General features: G+C 46.6%; 1 long non-coding RNA gene across 1 annotated transcript; it reads right to left on the bottom strand.

Annotated features, from left to right (window-relative positions):
- Positions 1-9,660: 9,660 nt before the first annotated feature.
- LOC136444421 (uncharacterized) lies at positions 9,661-12,084 on the bottom strand. The gene is made up of 2 exons (XR_010757260.1): positions 11,323-12,084; positions 9,661-10,994 (listed from the first exon to the last, which is right to left on the bottom strand). It is a non-coding gene; the product is annotated as an uncharacterized lncRNA (long non-coding RNA).
- Positions 12,085-12,752: the final 668 nt, after the last annotated feature.

The following is a 12,752-nucleotide window of genomic DNA, read 5'->3' as shown; positions in this document are numbered from 1 at the left end:
ACAGTCAAGCTGAAATTCAACGAGCCTGCTATGCAGCTGCAGACGACCGCACCACCACCACCATCTACCGCCTGTCAAATGTTGTATTCCAACACCACCTCATGATGAGGGAATGCCTCCCCGGGAGCGCAAAGAACATCTCAAACCGAAAGCTCTGGGGATTATACTACCTATACGAGACCACATGCCTACAGTATATAGGATTGCACCGCTCAGTTCCCTCATGGCCGAAAATTGGCACTTCGCCGCAATCAAACGAATCACAAAGTCTTCAGCCAACTAATAGTATGCAAACCCCGGTCATATCATTCAAAACGTCATTGTGAGGTTCTACTTCAATAACAATACAGGGACAAGAACACACCAAGATAACAAGATATCTGAAACTGCAAAACTGCTGCCCCAGCTGAGAACCAGGATCTCCATCGCCCTGATGAAGAAGTATCCAAGAGAAACGCAGACACACTGTGAGCATGTGCCTGACTTCTTACAACCTGGGTATGGCGCGCACTGGCACATACACTTTACCGGCTCTTCTCAATCTACGCCTTCCTGCGGAGTGGCGACGGCATCAAGAATGTATGCACATTCCTGTGAACTGAAGCAGGATACCAATTTAACACTCTTATACCTTACATGGCCACACTGTCCAGTCAGCAAAATAACTGGGCGCAACAATGAGCAGAGATGGGAGTTTGAAAACTCACATAAACAACACAACTAATTCTAGTATTATAGCTAAATTTTGGCTTTCCTAGATCCTCGGGAGGAATATCAAGATTAGTTCCCAAGGTCTAGGATAGAGCCTACAAAGCATTCGTAATAAGCCCTCTTTTGGAAAACACGGCGATAGTGTGTGACCCTTACACCAAGAAAGACATTAACAAACTGGACGTCATACAGAGGCATGTCGCACGCTTTTTACTCAACCGCTATCACAATACCTCTAGCATTACCAACATGCTAGAATCGGTAGGCTGGAAACCCGTGGCAACACGAAGAAGGCTTGCCTGATCGAGTGGGTACCCTTTACAAGATACACAAACATGCCTCCTGCCAAGACAATGGGGTTCCCACACCAGCAGTTAAAACTCATTAGTACCAGGACACAGTATGGGGCGGGGGTGCTTATTTCTGCCTAGGATAATAAAAGAATGGAACCACCTTCACAGTGAAACTGTTGAGGCCGCGACATTTGAGTCCATCTTGTCGCGAGCGGCTGCAGAATGGAGAGTAAAAACTCCATATACTTCATGGTGACGACTCGGCTATGGGCAATAGACTACGATTACCGGTTTATCCCATTAATAATAGAATACAGACTCCTAGCTCTCCCCATAGCCAAAATATTCTTCATAATGAATGTTGGCTATCAAAAGACGAAGAAAGAAAGGAGATGCATGGTAGAAGTATAACTAAGAAAGAAGCACAGAGGGGGGTAGATACACTGTTTGCATGCTCCGACAAGACTTAAAGGCAACTCAAGTCTGTTGTACTGGAAAACAGCAGCTATGGGCTGGGCATGATTGAGTCGAGCTGAACATTCAACAAAGGGCCTCAAAAATCACATCAACTCAGCAAGGGCAATTCTAAACACACAAGTAAAAACTGACCTTAGGACACATTACAGAAAGCAGTTTGCATGGTACAAGCTTAGTATCTGTATTGCTAGAAGAGACAGACAAAAGACCAAGCTTGCACTACAGCCCCACTCGCCACAATGGGAAAGAAACACTGGCGAACAATGCCATACTGCCGAAGCGACCCTGTTGTATTCATCCGCATAGAATCATCTTTTAGCTCTTCATGTGAAAATGAAAACAAAAATGGGACTTCGGCACATTAAAAAAATAGACGCGTAATGTGTACGAGTAAGTCACCAGATCCATTAAATCTTGCCTTAGCTTAAAATTGCCTTAATTAGGAGAGGTCCTATTTTCTGCCGCAGTAGTGCATTATTCCACCGAAGGCAGTGATACATCATCCCAGGCTGATTTACGCACACCTGTTTAATGGCGCGAAAAAGACTAGCTCTTAGTCACAATTAGCAGTTTAGCCAATAAGAAAATGACAATCAGCAACTCAGCCAATGACAAAGTGGCCGCATAACTGTGAAATATTTGCATTTGTTTTGTCTGTTTCTTTTCACGTTTAACGCTTTTACGGAGGTGGGCGAGTCTATCACAGGATAGTATTATCAAATCTTGCTGGGATAATAATTCTGCATGATATATTGTCTGAAGGATTATAGATAATGACTTTACAGTCATTCAAGCTGACGACCAACGCTGCCATTTTGTTCGTTTATTATCTTGACGTGAACATGTTTATTTTATTTCCATAAAGGTCAACCCTAAATTGAAAATGATCTGGTCCACACGTCATCGGGCTTTAGTACTTTCTTCGCTGGTACATATCCATGTGCCGACAGAAAATAGTGCATTGCTATATTAACAGAATTCAACAGTATATCAGGCAGAAAATGTATTTTGTTGTTTCATATAATTTATACGGTGAGTTTAATAATTCTGAAAATGAGTGTTTAAATGCGTATTTGATTTTTATCTTTACTTTCAAATCTAACTGATGTCGATGCGGATTGATATAAAGAGAACGCTTCGGTCGCCAGTGGAACTTCGCACCAGTTCGGCGGCGAGCGTAATGGAAAGAGGACTTGCGTTAAGTCTCTCCTGGACTCGTAGCTGTGGTGGTTTTGTTCTCTGAGCAAAAATGTTCTCTGAGCGATTGAGGCTGTAATAATTAGGTTTACAGCCTCCTGTTGTTCTGTATTTTGTTGTTACTGCCATATTTCCATCCCTGGTGGTGTAATTTCGAGCTGGAGATAGCGCCCGTGCGGGCGCTGCCCAGACATGCCAAGCTATATGGGTAAAGCCTGACCGCCTTTCTTGCTTCTTTTTGGGCTTTGGTTTATGTCTTAGTTGCCGCCACATCTTGGACTGGTTTAGTTTATTTTTTGTCTGGGATTTCGCCGCGTCTTTATGAAAATCGCAACGTGTATCCAGACGGTTCTTGATTTGCATTGTCGCCCTGATTTGCATTTGATAGGGCGGCGTTTCAGCCACGTTGAATTCTGAGTGGAAATTTCCATCCCTGGCCGATTTTCTGTTCACCGATTTCACACTCTATTATCATTTAGTATAGCGGCCGTTTAGCTCTGACTTGTCCTGTGCAGTGACTTTGTGTGCCGTTTTGTACGAAGAATTTTGACTTCAGGCATATATCGGCTGTTTGGCGCGGACTTGTCGTGTCAGGACCTTCAGTGCCGCTTTGTACTACATATTTTGAGTTGTGGCACATAGTGACTGTTTGAGGTGCGGTCGTGAAGGCCACGTGTCGACTGGTTGAATTGAACGGTCATTAACTGCAGCAAATGCCAATCTGTTGGACACTTGACGGTAGACTGTACAAATTACCTTGTATGCAACGATTGCGGTGATGGTCGTCTCTCGTTCGTCAGTTGGATCAAGAAACCCCGAGTCCCCGGCTGTTGGTAGTTGTGACCCCGAGTTTCAAGTCAAGGATGGTCCCTACCCCCTTTGTTTGGCCACCAACCTGTCCAGTCTGTCTGTACGGCCGAAAATTCTTATGAGAGTTTTGAATATTGTTCACAGCAAAATTGCTGACCGCGGGCAGCGACGGCTTACGGCAGGCTACATTATTATGTAAGTCCGGCATTGAAGCCTCTACTGTCAGTGCTTGAACAATATGCCCCGATATTCCATTCTCTTAGAGTGCGTGGAAAACAAGAAAATCTGAAACCGTCGGTGCTTGTCGAGAGAAGCAGAAATTTGTAGTCTTGACTACGCCGGTGGGCTTGTTCAGAATAATTTTCGGTTGGAATATTGATAAGGCCGTTGTAAATTTGATATAGTGTGGTTAACCGAGCTTCTCGCGTTCTATCGGGAAGGAGAGGCCACATGTGAACCCTCAAGTATGTCAGTTACGCTATTGCTGTATGCCTGTGGTCACCGATAGTCATTCGGGCATCCCTGGGTTGGAATTTTTTCCAACGCTTTGGACCCACTAGCAGTGAAGGGATCACATACTGATGCACTGTACTTCAAGTTTGGTATATTTAATGCACATTGATTTCACACGAGGTGGACAGTGCGAGAGGTTTCGACGGATAACTGCCAGAATTTGATTTGCTTATACCAGTAGCGTGCCCCATCTCATAACTTGTGAGAATTGGACTCAAATGTAAGCGTGGTGTTTTTACGCTTGTGAGGTTATATTATTATAAACAAAATGCATATTGCCTAATATTTGGTTTGCGCTTAGATTGAGTAATGTGAGATGTGTGGCACTTTTGAAGGGTTAAAAGACATTTACCACGATTTTGCAGACCTTTATTTAGGTCCTCTGTTGTGAGGACTGAGCTGAACTGATCTCACAGGGTGTCTGCCTTTTCCTTTTAGTGTCTTAAAGCCGCAATGTTGGTCGAGTCAGGAACGCATTTACAGTACACTGTCATGACCGACATAATGATTTTAATGAGTATATCATTGATTTATTAACATTTGATTTTCAACAATTCATCTTTTACTACTTTCTACTATCATATTAATTTCAAAATCGGAAAGTGCATTTTTGTCTCTACTAATATAAATTGAACTGAACAAAATGTTTAAAAAAACATTTACCCTGCATCGTCACTATTATGTTTAAGTGGTTTAAGAGATTTAATTTCAGAAGGATCTGGGGTTTTCCTGAATGTTTTCCTCAAGCAGGTTTCCTGTGTATTCTCTAAGGGCTTTTCTCCGCCTTCAGGGCTCGAAATTTCCTTTTGTATAGATTTACCCTGATGAACCTCGATAAAGACTAAGGAATGGGTGCGAAGACCGAGGTCCAAACAGGTAAAAAGGCCTACAGAGGTACAGAACTGGAAGGGTGGGCGGGTGGGTGGGGAAAAATCGACACAGACCTTGCCTTACTCCTTCCCTTTCCTTACCCCAATGTGACACTACCTAGCCCTAAACTCTCCTTTCCCTCTCCTCCGCCGGTTCGCCGCAAAGAGGCTGATAGATGGTGATGACGTCACTTTCATGTTCTCTCGCGAGAATAGTGATCTCGCGAGATTTCATGTATTGTGACGTCAGTGGGAATATGTATAGATTTACCCTGATGAACCTCGATAAAGACTAAGGAATGGGTGCGAAGACCTCGGTCCTCTTTCTCAATTTTGGCCTGTGGAAATACATCCTACGTTTTCCTAGGATGTACCATCCTCTCTTATTTCTCAACCTCTCCCCAATCCTTAATTACCTCCTTCCCTTTCACTTCCGCAATTCCCCCTTCTCCCAAACCTCAACTTCTCCAACCCTTAACTGCCGAGACTTTCCCCTCTCAAATCACCTTAGTCCCAAACCTCACCTACTGAGACCGAAGACTGTAGAGAGGTTTCTTTTCTCTCTTTAACCTGGACGTCCTACTATCCTGACTATTACCAACTTCTTTCATACTCTTCCCGCGCTACACATGAATTCTTTAACATCTGCCATCGTGTCTCCGATCCTATCTCTTCTTTCTCCACACCGTTTACTACACCCCTACTCCCTCTCCGTCCCTTAAACCAACTCCCATCCGAGCACACGTGATGAAAACCTGCTCGAAAATCTAGCAGGGAATCATTCCTTTTAACAAAGTGGCGAGCTGAGTGTCCAATGAGGGCTTTCCTACAGCTAAATAATCCAACGTGTGGGATAATCTAGAACTCACGCGATTTTTTGAATCAGACCACGATGGCTGGTGTCTCCCCGCCTTTGGGATAGAACTTGCATTGCTCCAGCTGCCTTTGTGCGGAAAGGCCTGTTCTCACGCCCGATTCCCTAGACTGTTACAAACCGGAGGCCGCCCGTTAACCGGCCCACCATTACGCCTGTCCCTTCTTTGTACCATTCAAATGCCTCAACTGGGCACACGAGCCTATTCGCGCAACCAGCCATCGCAAAAACCCCTGAACGCCTCCCTGTTAACATTTTTCCGAGGGTTCACTATTAACCCGCTGCTAACGCAGTATTTGGTGGGTCAATAAATGGGATAACTCTTGTCCCCTATTTCCCGCGAAGAATCAACTTTTAGGTAAACCTGATCCCTGCCCCCGGGAGTGGATCTCGTTATCTCTAGGGCGTATTCAGTCACGTGACCCTCCCCTAATTAACAACGAGCACTGTCGACCATTTTGGGGTCCACTTGATAGTGGCGCCCTATGGAACTCTTCGACGTAGCACTGGCAGATGCTTTCTACGTCATTCACAATTTCCCTTCAAAACGTTTTGCCTCAATCATGGTGTTTTGCCTCGTGGTCGGATGTTGGATTGGAACTGATAAAACACCCACTGATCGGGTAACAGTAACATTGGTTTAGCGTTTCTCGTGTAGGTGCGAGAACATACGAAGGGACTAACGACTGAAACAAAAGTGGATTTCTGCCATACGAACAGCGGATCTAAATAGTTGAAGCATGAGAATCACAGTGTGTGTATGGAAACCTTCGTATCCGGTCGAAAAGCAAATTCCGGGCCAGTTGTATACTACAGTCGCGGCACCGTGTAGTCGTTGCTTCAGATACGTTCATAAACTGAGGGTTTCTCAACGTCGAGCTTTTCCGATCATACCATACTCCTTGTCAACTCAATTTCTCACGACACTGTACTACGTGTCTGCAGGCCTTTCAACACTTGTATGCTGTGAACTGACTTTATGCGTACTCTGTAAACAGTCGTTTCCAGAACCAACTCAATACAAAATCAATGGACTTTGCCGGCATTATTTAGCAGCCGTGTTCGTAGGCTGGGAAAAACCTTTCCTCGCTCGTCAATAATGGGTCATTTCCAGTAGGTGAAATTGAATCTTTGTAGCGAAAAAGGATGTGAGGCTGGAGACTCTTCGCATAATAAACAGCGACCAGATGACTTCGCATTCCTTAGAAATTAAAGACCGTCGGACACCGAGAAACTTCGCTGCCGGGATGGACCCCAAAATTTATACATCAGCCTGTCTAAATAATAGGGAGATGGCGGCCCTAGCCTGGTTAACTCCTACCACCTTTTAGGTAGTGACGTCCGCTTTGTGGGGTTCCTTCCAGAATTCCCGCTCCTGCGATTTTCCCCTTTCTTCAACGAGCTTCTTGATTTAGCCAACACACCGCTAACCGATCATTTGGTCAGTCTTTGAGCAAAGTGGCCAAATGAACCTGGTCTTACCTACCACATTTTATAAGCCCGGCATCGAAAGGAGTTGCCCTGTGATAGCCGGCTTAGAAATAGGCAACGGTGAAGAAAAATCACAGAATCAATGGAAGCTCCGAAATGTGTGTTGCTTTACTTTTCATAGGGCGATAGTTTCCACCTGAGCATCCGACTCGTAAGTTTTCCGCCGCAACCCCCCGGGTAACCTTCGACCGGGCCGGCGGCGGGTCGAGAAATGTGGGCCCGAAGTCCTAAGCGTTAAGCACGACAAACCAAAAAAGAACTCAAATCGGGTCCTAGGACGCGTGCTTACACTCTCTAAACCTCTCGGTTGCCCCCCAAGACTGCGTATTCCTGTCCTCCCTCTTATCCCTTTTTCTTTAACCCGAAAATCCCTAGGCCCAAGAATAATACTAGGCTTTTAAAAGATTGGATTTAACATAGGCAAAGATAATGGATGCGTTGACCCTCACCGCTAAAAGTCGACTATCCCAAGATATGTCCGACATCCAATCTCGCTCCCTTGACTTTACTAGGATATAACCACCGCCTGGTTATCCGAATGAATCTTATTCGACAATTCTGCAGCTTGGCTGAAACGAGTTAACGTCAACACAACCTCCTTTCCTCCTTTAAGTGACTAGGCAAGTTGTTGCACGGGATTTTCTGGAAGACACCGGATCCCTGCCCAACTCGAGATTGCAGCGTCCGTGAAACCTGTCGTGTAGTGCGTCCGTTCAAACCTAGGGGAAACTTACGTGTCGTCGTCTTTCTCTAAATCTGGGAAAATCTGCACCGGGCGACCCTTGACTGTAGCCCCTGCAAATTTTTCTCGCGCGTGGGTAAGAGCTCCATGGGAATCAATATATCTACGAAAAAAGGAAACGGTTCCCACCAACCGTTGCAACGTGCGAAGGTCATCGTCGCCAGAGCTGAGAATGTATTCCCCAAATCTCAAACTTTATCGCCTCCCGTGGTAAGCTGAAACTAAGTAGGTCGATCGACCATATCGACATTCCCAGATATTCGCTCATCGCACAGTTGTGGATTTCTGTAACGCTCGGAAAATAACCTAACGACTAGCCATTTCCCCATGACAAAGACTCCAGCCTGCGCTAACGGAACTCGCACTCCTCCGTTTCCCGGGATTAACCTGATATGACTTCGTCACGCACTTGCCCTTAAGCAGGGGACCCGCAAGAGTTTTGTCCATATACTGGGAACGCCAAAGCTGTGTCAAAAATTACCGGCGACGGCTTTGACCTAAGAGGGGAAGATCTACAAACATGCCCCAAGCCGTCCCATACTAAGCCTAAAAAAGGAAGGCGACTCTCCTGCATAGAAATGTGTAATCCGATTTGCCGCCACATCCTGGCTGAAAACCTCCTTAAACCTTTCCCCGTAACGTTGACCACGCCGTTCAATTTTAACAGGGCGTCCTTTATAGCTTATCCACAGGTTTCAGAAAAACGTTCGTCATGGCACATGCAGGCTCTACCTCTACAGGCATACAAAAATAAGGGTCAACTTCCCAACTTTACCCACACATCTACTGCTCCGCACTCGATTCTGGACTGAAAGGTGGCAGCAATGTACTGACCGAAACCAACACTGCAGCCATAACTAGGAAAAAATACCGGTATAGCGGTAACACTCCTTTATCATATCAACCCTTGAAAACACAGCTGGGAAAATCATACATATCAACCCTTCTGATCCCAGAATCTAACACTTGTCCTTGACTTATCTCTAGTTTTCACACTAACTCTCTCCAAGTCAAAGTGTCGGTGCATTTTCCCCGCTCTAATCTAAGAGTCTGGGAAAATCAGGTGCTGTAAAACGGTCCAAAATCTGGCCGAGGTCACCTTTTCCACTGCTGGCACCGGGCTGTACGAGGCGGGAGCAATCCCCTCCAGACTACCCCATACATAGATAGTCTTCATTTGGGCGGTCCTAGCGTTCAAACTGAAAATGGCCGCTCCCTAGCCGGCATACAAACTACAACTGTAAGTTAGTAAAGTCGCGCCTAAATTCTGAAGGTTAACAACGAAACACGGTAGGAACGCTCCCACACGAAAATGGAGGGGGTGCTCCCGCTCGCTTCCCGGGCCATCAGATTGGATGGCGAGGTACCCTTAGTTGGGCCTACGCACGGTCCGCGAGAGGAAGAAAAATGGGCAGGAAACAAACCTATAATTTAGCGACTAAATTTTCTTGGCGCTAACATATCAGCCGCATCGATACTCAAATACTACACCCCAGTTACCTCTACTTCATAAACATCTGCCTCAACCGATTACCATTCTGCACCCCGTCACGAGGTCATCACTAATTTACAAATCAAAGGGCTGAGGACACTTGAATTCATTGTCCCCCATCATTTCCCATACCCTAAGAGTACGTCGCTCCCTCAACCATTGAGCCACAGAAAAGAAAGGAGATAGACGAATGTGCAAACAAACCTTTAATAATACTCAAAAGTCACAGTCCGGTCCGATCCAATTCCACTCACAATACAGCACTTACCCATTCTCTTCAAATGTTATTCGGTCACCATACAGAAAACTTTACTTAACTCTCTCCCCGTGTTAATCCATACAGTATTAACAGTTCTCTTTTCTAGTGTTCTTCAATCACAACAATACAGTACTTGCTTTTCTCTCTCTGTGAGTTACTCAATCACCACGCAGTACGTTGCGCTTCTCTTCCAACTCAATCACAAACCATAGTTTTTCCCTCTCTGGGCGTTAGGGCAGCTTTAACAAGTGCCCAAATTCATTACAGAGAAATGTGTCCTCGATCCCCTTCTGGCATGGTTCCGCCGCCGCCCTACTGGCCTCGGCACGTCGCCTCCCATCCCCGTTGGTGGCGGCGGAGGTTGGTAAGGACTGACCAAAAAACTCTGGCCAGCAGAGTAACCTCTTGGCAAGTCTTGCAAGGGAACACTGCCAATCAGCCTTTCGATCTTCACTGCCTCATCATATCCGGATCTTATCCTAGAACGTAAAATACATTCCCCTGGCTGGTATACTTACTTTTTATCGCCACATGCTACCAAAGATGACTGGTCCATGGTCATCCTTGCCCCTGACCCAACAGCCCTAGGCTGACCAACTTCACCTTTCACACCGGTACTCTGCTAGCCCAGCACTTGGACATCCTAGCATCCGTCCGCCCAGCTCCGGACTGGCCCACTTTTTGTTTCCCGCAGTCCCAGGCTATCAAGCAGGAGCGGCCCCTGGCCGTTAGACCCAAACTGCAGCCCCGGGCTAACCTACTTACCCTTCTGTAGCCCAAGGCTACTCTGCTGGACCAGCCCCTGGTCGTCCACGTCTCAGGCCGCCCAGCGCCTGGCTACCGTACCTTCCTATTCTCGGCAGCCCCAGGCTAACCAACAGGAGCGGCCCCTGGCCGTCTTGTCCCCGACGACAACCCCAGCCGGCATACTTACCTTTCTGTAGCCCAAGGCTACTCTGCTGGACCGGCCCCTGGCCGTCCACGCCTCAGGCCGCCCCGCGCCTGGCTACCATACCTTCCTGTTCTCGGCAGCCCCAGGCTAACCAACAGGATCGGCCCCTGGCCGTCTTGTCCCCGACCACAGCCCCAGGCTGGCATACTTACCTCTATAGTCCCAAGCTACTGACTGAACCAGCATTCCGTTCCCACATCTTTCAGCCCCTGACTGGCGTACCTCTCCTGAAGCTAGCAGATTAGTCCGTGTGTAGGTCGTCCTCGTCCAGGCCAATTCAACTTCAAGATGGCGTCGCCCCTGTACTTCGGCTACTACAAAACACAAGAATATTGACGCCCTTTGAAAAAGAATAAAGGCTGCACATCTCTCCCCGCTCAGGGAAAACATTACGACGGTAACTACACGCGGATGGATCACATACAAACAAAAATGTAAGGCTCGGCCTGGTCTTTCATTACTCGCTTGCAAGAAAACGAAACCAAACAAACACCCAAACGAACAAACCACCACAACGTCCGAGCATCCCACCTGCAAAACAAACAAATTCAAAACTGCGCAACCGAAAACCCACCTGGCAACCACTAACTACCAAGACATTACAAGGGGCTCTGGCAACTAACCCCGCAAATGATACTCTACCTGCCGGTGAACCATGGCAGCAGCGAAGGGGGGAACGCCTGCCGCAGCATCCGTCTCCGATGAACTCGAGCCCGCACCAGACCCCGCCGTGCCAGTCGTCTGCGCCAATCTGCCGCCGGAAAACTGAGCGGATACCGCCGTTGAAGCCTGAGCTTGCGTTGTGGAGCTGGACATACCTCCCGAGACACCTAGCTTACGGAAAAACAAACACACCTGCATGACATGGAACTCACACCGATAAATTCCGCACAAGGAAATACCTTCGGCGACCAGCTACACCAACACAAAAACCCCTACAAGCAGCCAAATACCTACACCCGACGACTTTACCTCTAAATTTACGTCCCTCATGAAGCACCCATTTTAACCCCAGGAGGCCTGGATACATACATAATACTCCGTGGCCCCAGTCATGAGCGTCACATTTCTTCCAAAAACAAAATGGCTGAACGAGACGACATACGAACCTTTTAGCTTCTTGCATTTCTGGGAACTCTTGTCCCCCGAGTCTCCATCCTGGAGACTCCTCACACTGCAAGCCGGAGTGGTCATGGCTAAAACGAAACGCCCGAGGCTGGAACTGGCACGCACGTGGAAAATCGCCTTGCCAAACCAGGAGCCCACAGCTCTACGTCCTTCCCCGAAGACGGTTCGCCGCAAAGAGGCTGATAGATGGTGATGACGTCACTTTCATGTTCTCTCGCGAGAATAGTGATCTCGCGAGATTTCATGTATTGTGACGTCAGTGGGAATATGGGTAAAGGTGCACTGGTGCACTCAACCCCAAGAAAATTAAGTGCAAAGAAAAAATTAGGGCGAACTTAAAGTTTGACGCTACTGCCTCTCTTAAGAACTTTAATCTGTAATTCAATCCAGAATTCAAATTTCAACCAAGCAATACATCAAATAAAGTACAACAGGAGGTTATACATGTATTGCTTTTTCTGATACTTACATTTCAAGAATATTCTGTATGCTAGTGTACAAGAGAACTATTACCCTATAGAGTACAAAAATATCTAGGTACACCAGTGCACCCTCAGTCAAAATTAGGTGCACAGCAAAAGTCCTGGCCTTTGTTTGACCCCTTTGCCACAATCTTGAGTTTGGACGAGGCTCCTTCTGTGTTGGTTTTCTTGGCTTTAGAGTAGAGTTTGTACCTTTTGCGTGTCCGGATTTGCGGTGTAATCCATGATTGGCTGAGTGTGTAGTAGCCTTGCTCTCTTTCGAGGAATACGTTTGTTTAACAGGAGAGCTGACTTGAAATCTTTTCATTGGCTGTTCTCTTCTTGGCTTGCTTTAAGAAGGCTTTCCATATCTATTTTACGTTCATCCATTCCCTAAAGTTTTACCAACCTATTAAACTAAAAGCTGTCTTACCGTGATATCAGACAAGACCCAACTGATACTAACTTCAAGTTACACGCACG

The sequence above is a fragment of the Branchiostoma lanceolatum genome, chromosome 11, assembly GCF_035083965.1.
Source record: "Branchiostoma lanceolatum isolate klBraLanc5 chromosome 11, klBraLanc5.hap2, whole genome shotgun sequence".
Taxonomy (NCBI): domain Eukaryota; kingdom Metazoa; phylum Chordata; class Leptocardii; order Amphioxiformes; family Branchiostomatidae; genus Branchiostoma; species Branchiostoma lanceolatum.
The sequence above is the reverse complement of the archived record's forward strand: the minus strand, read 5'-3'. Positions and strand labels throughout refer to the sequence as shown.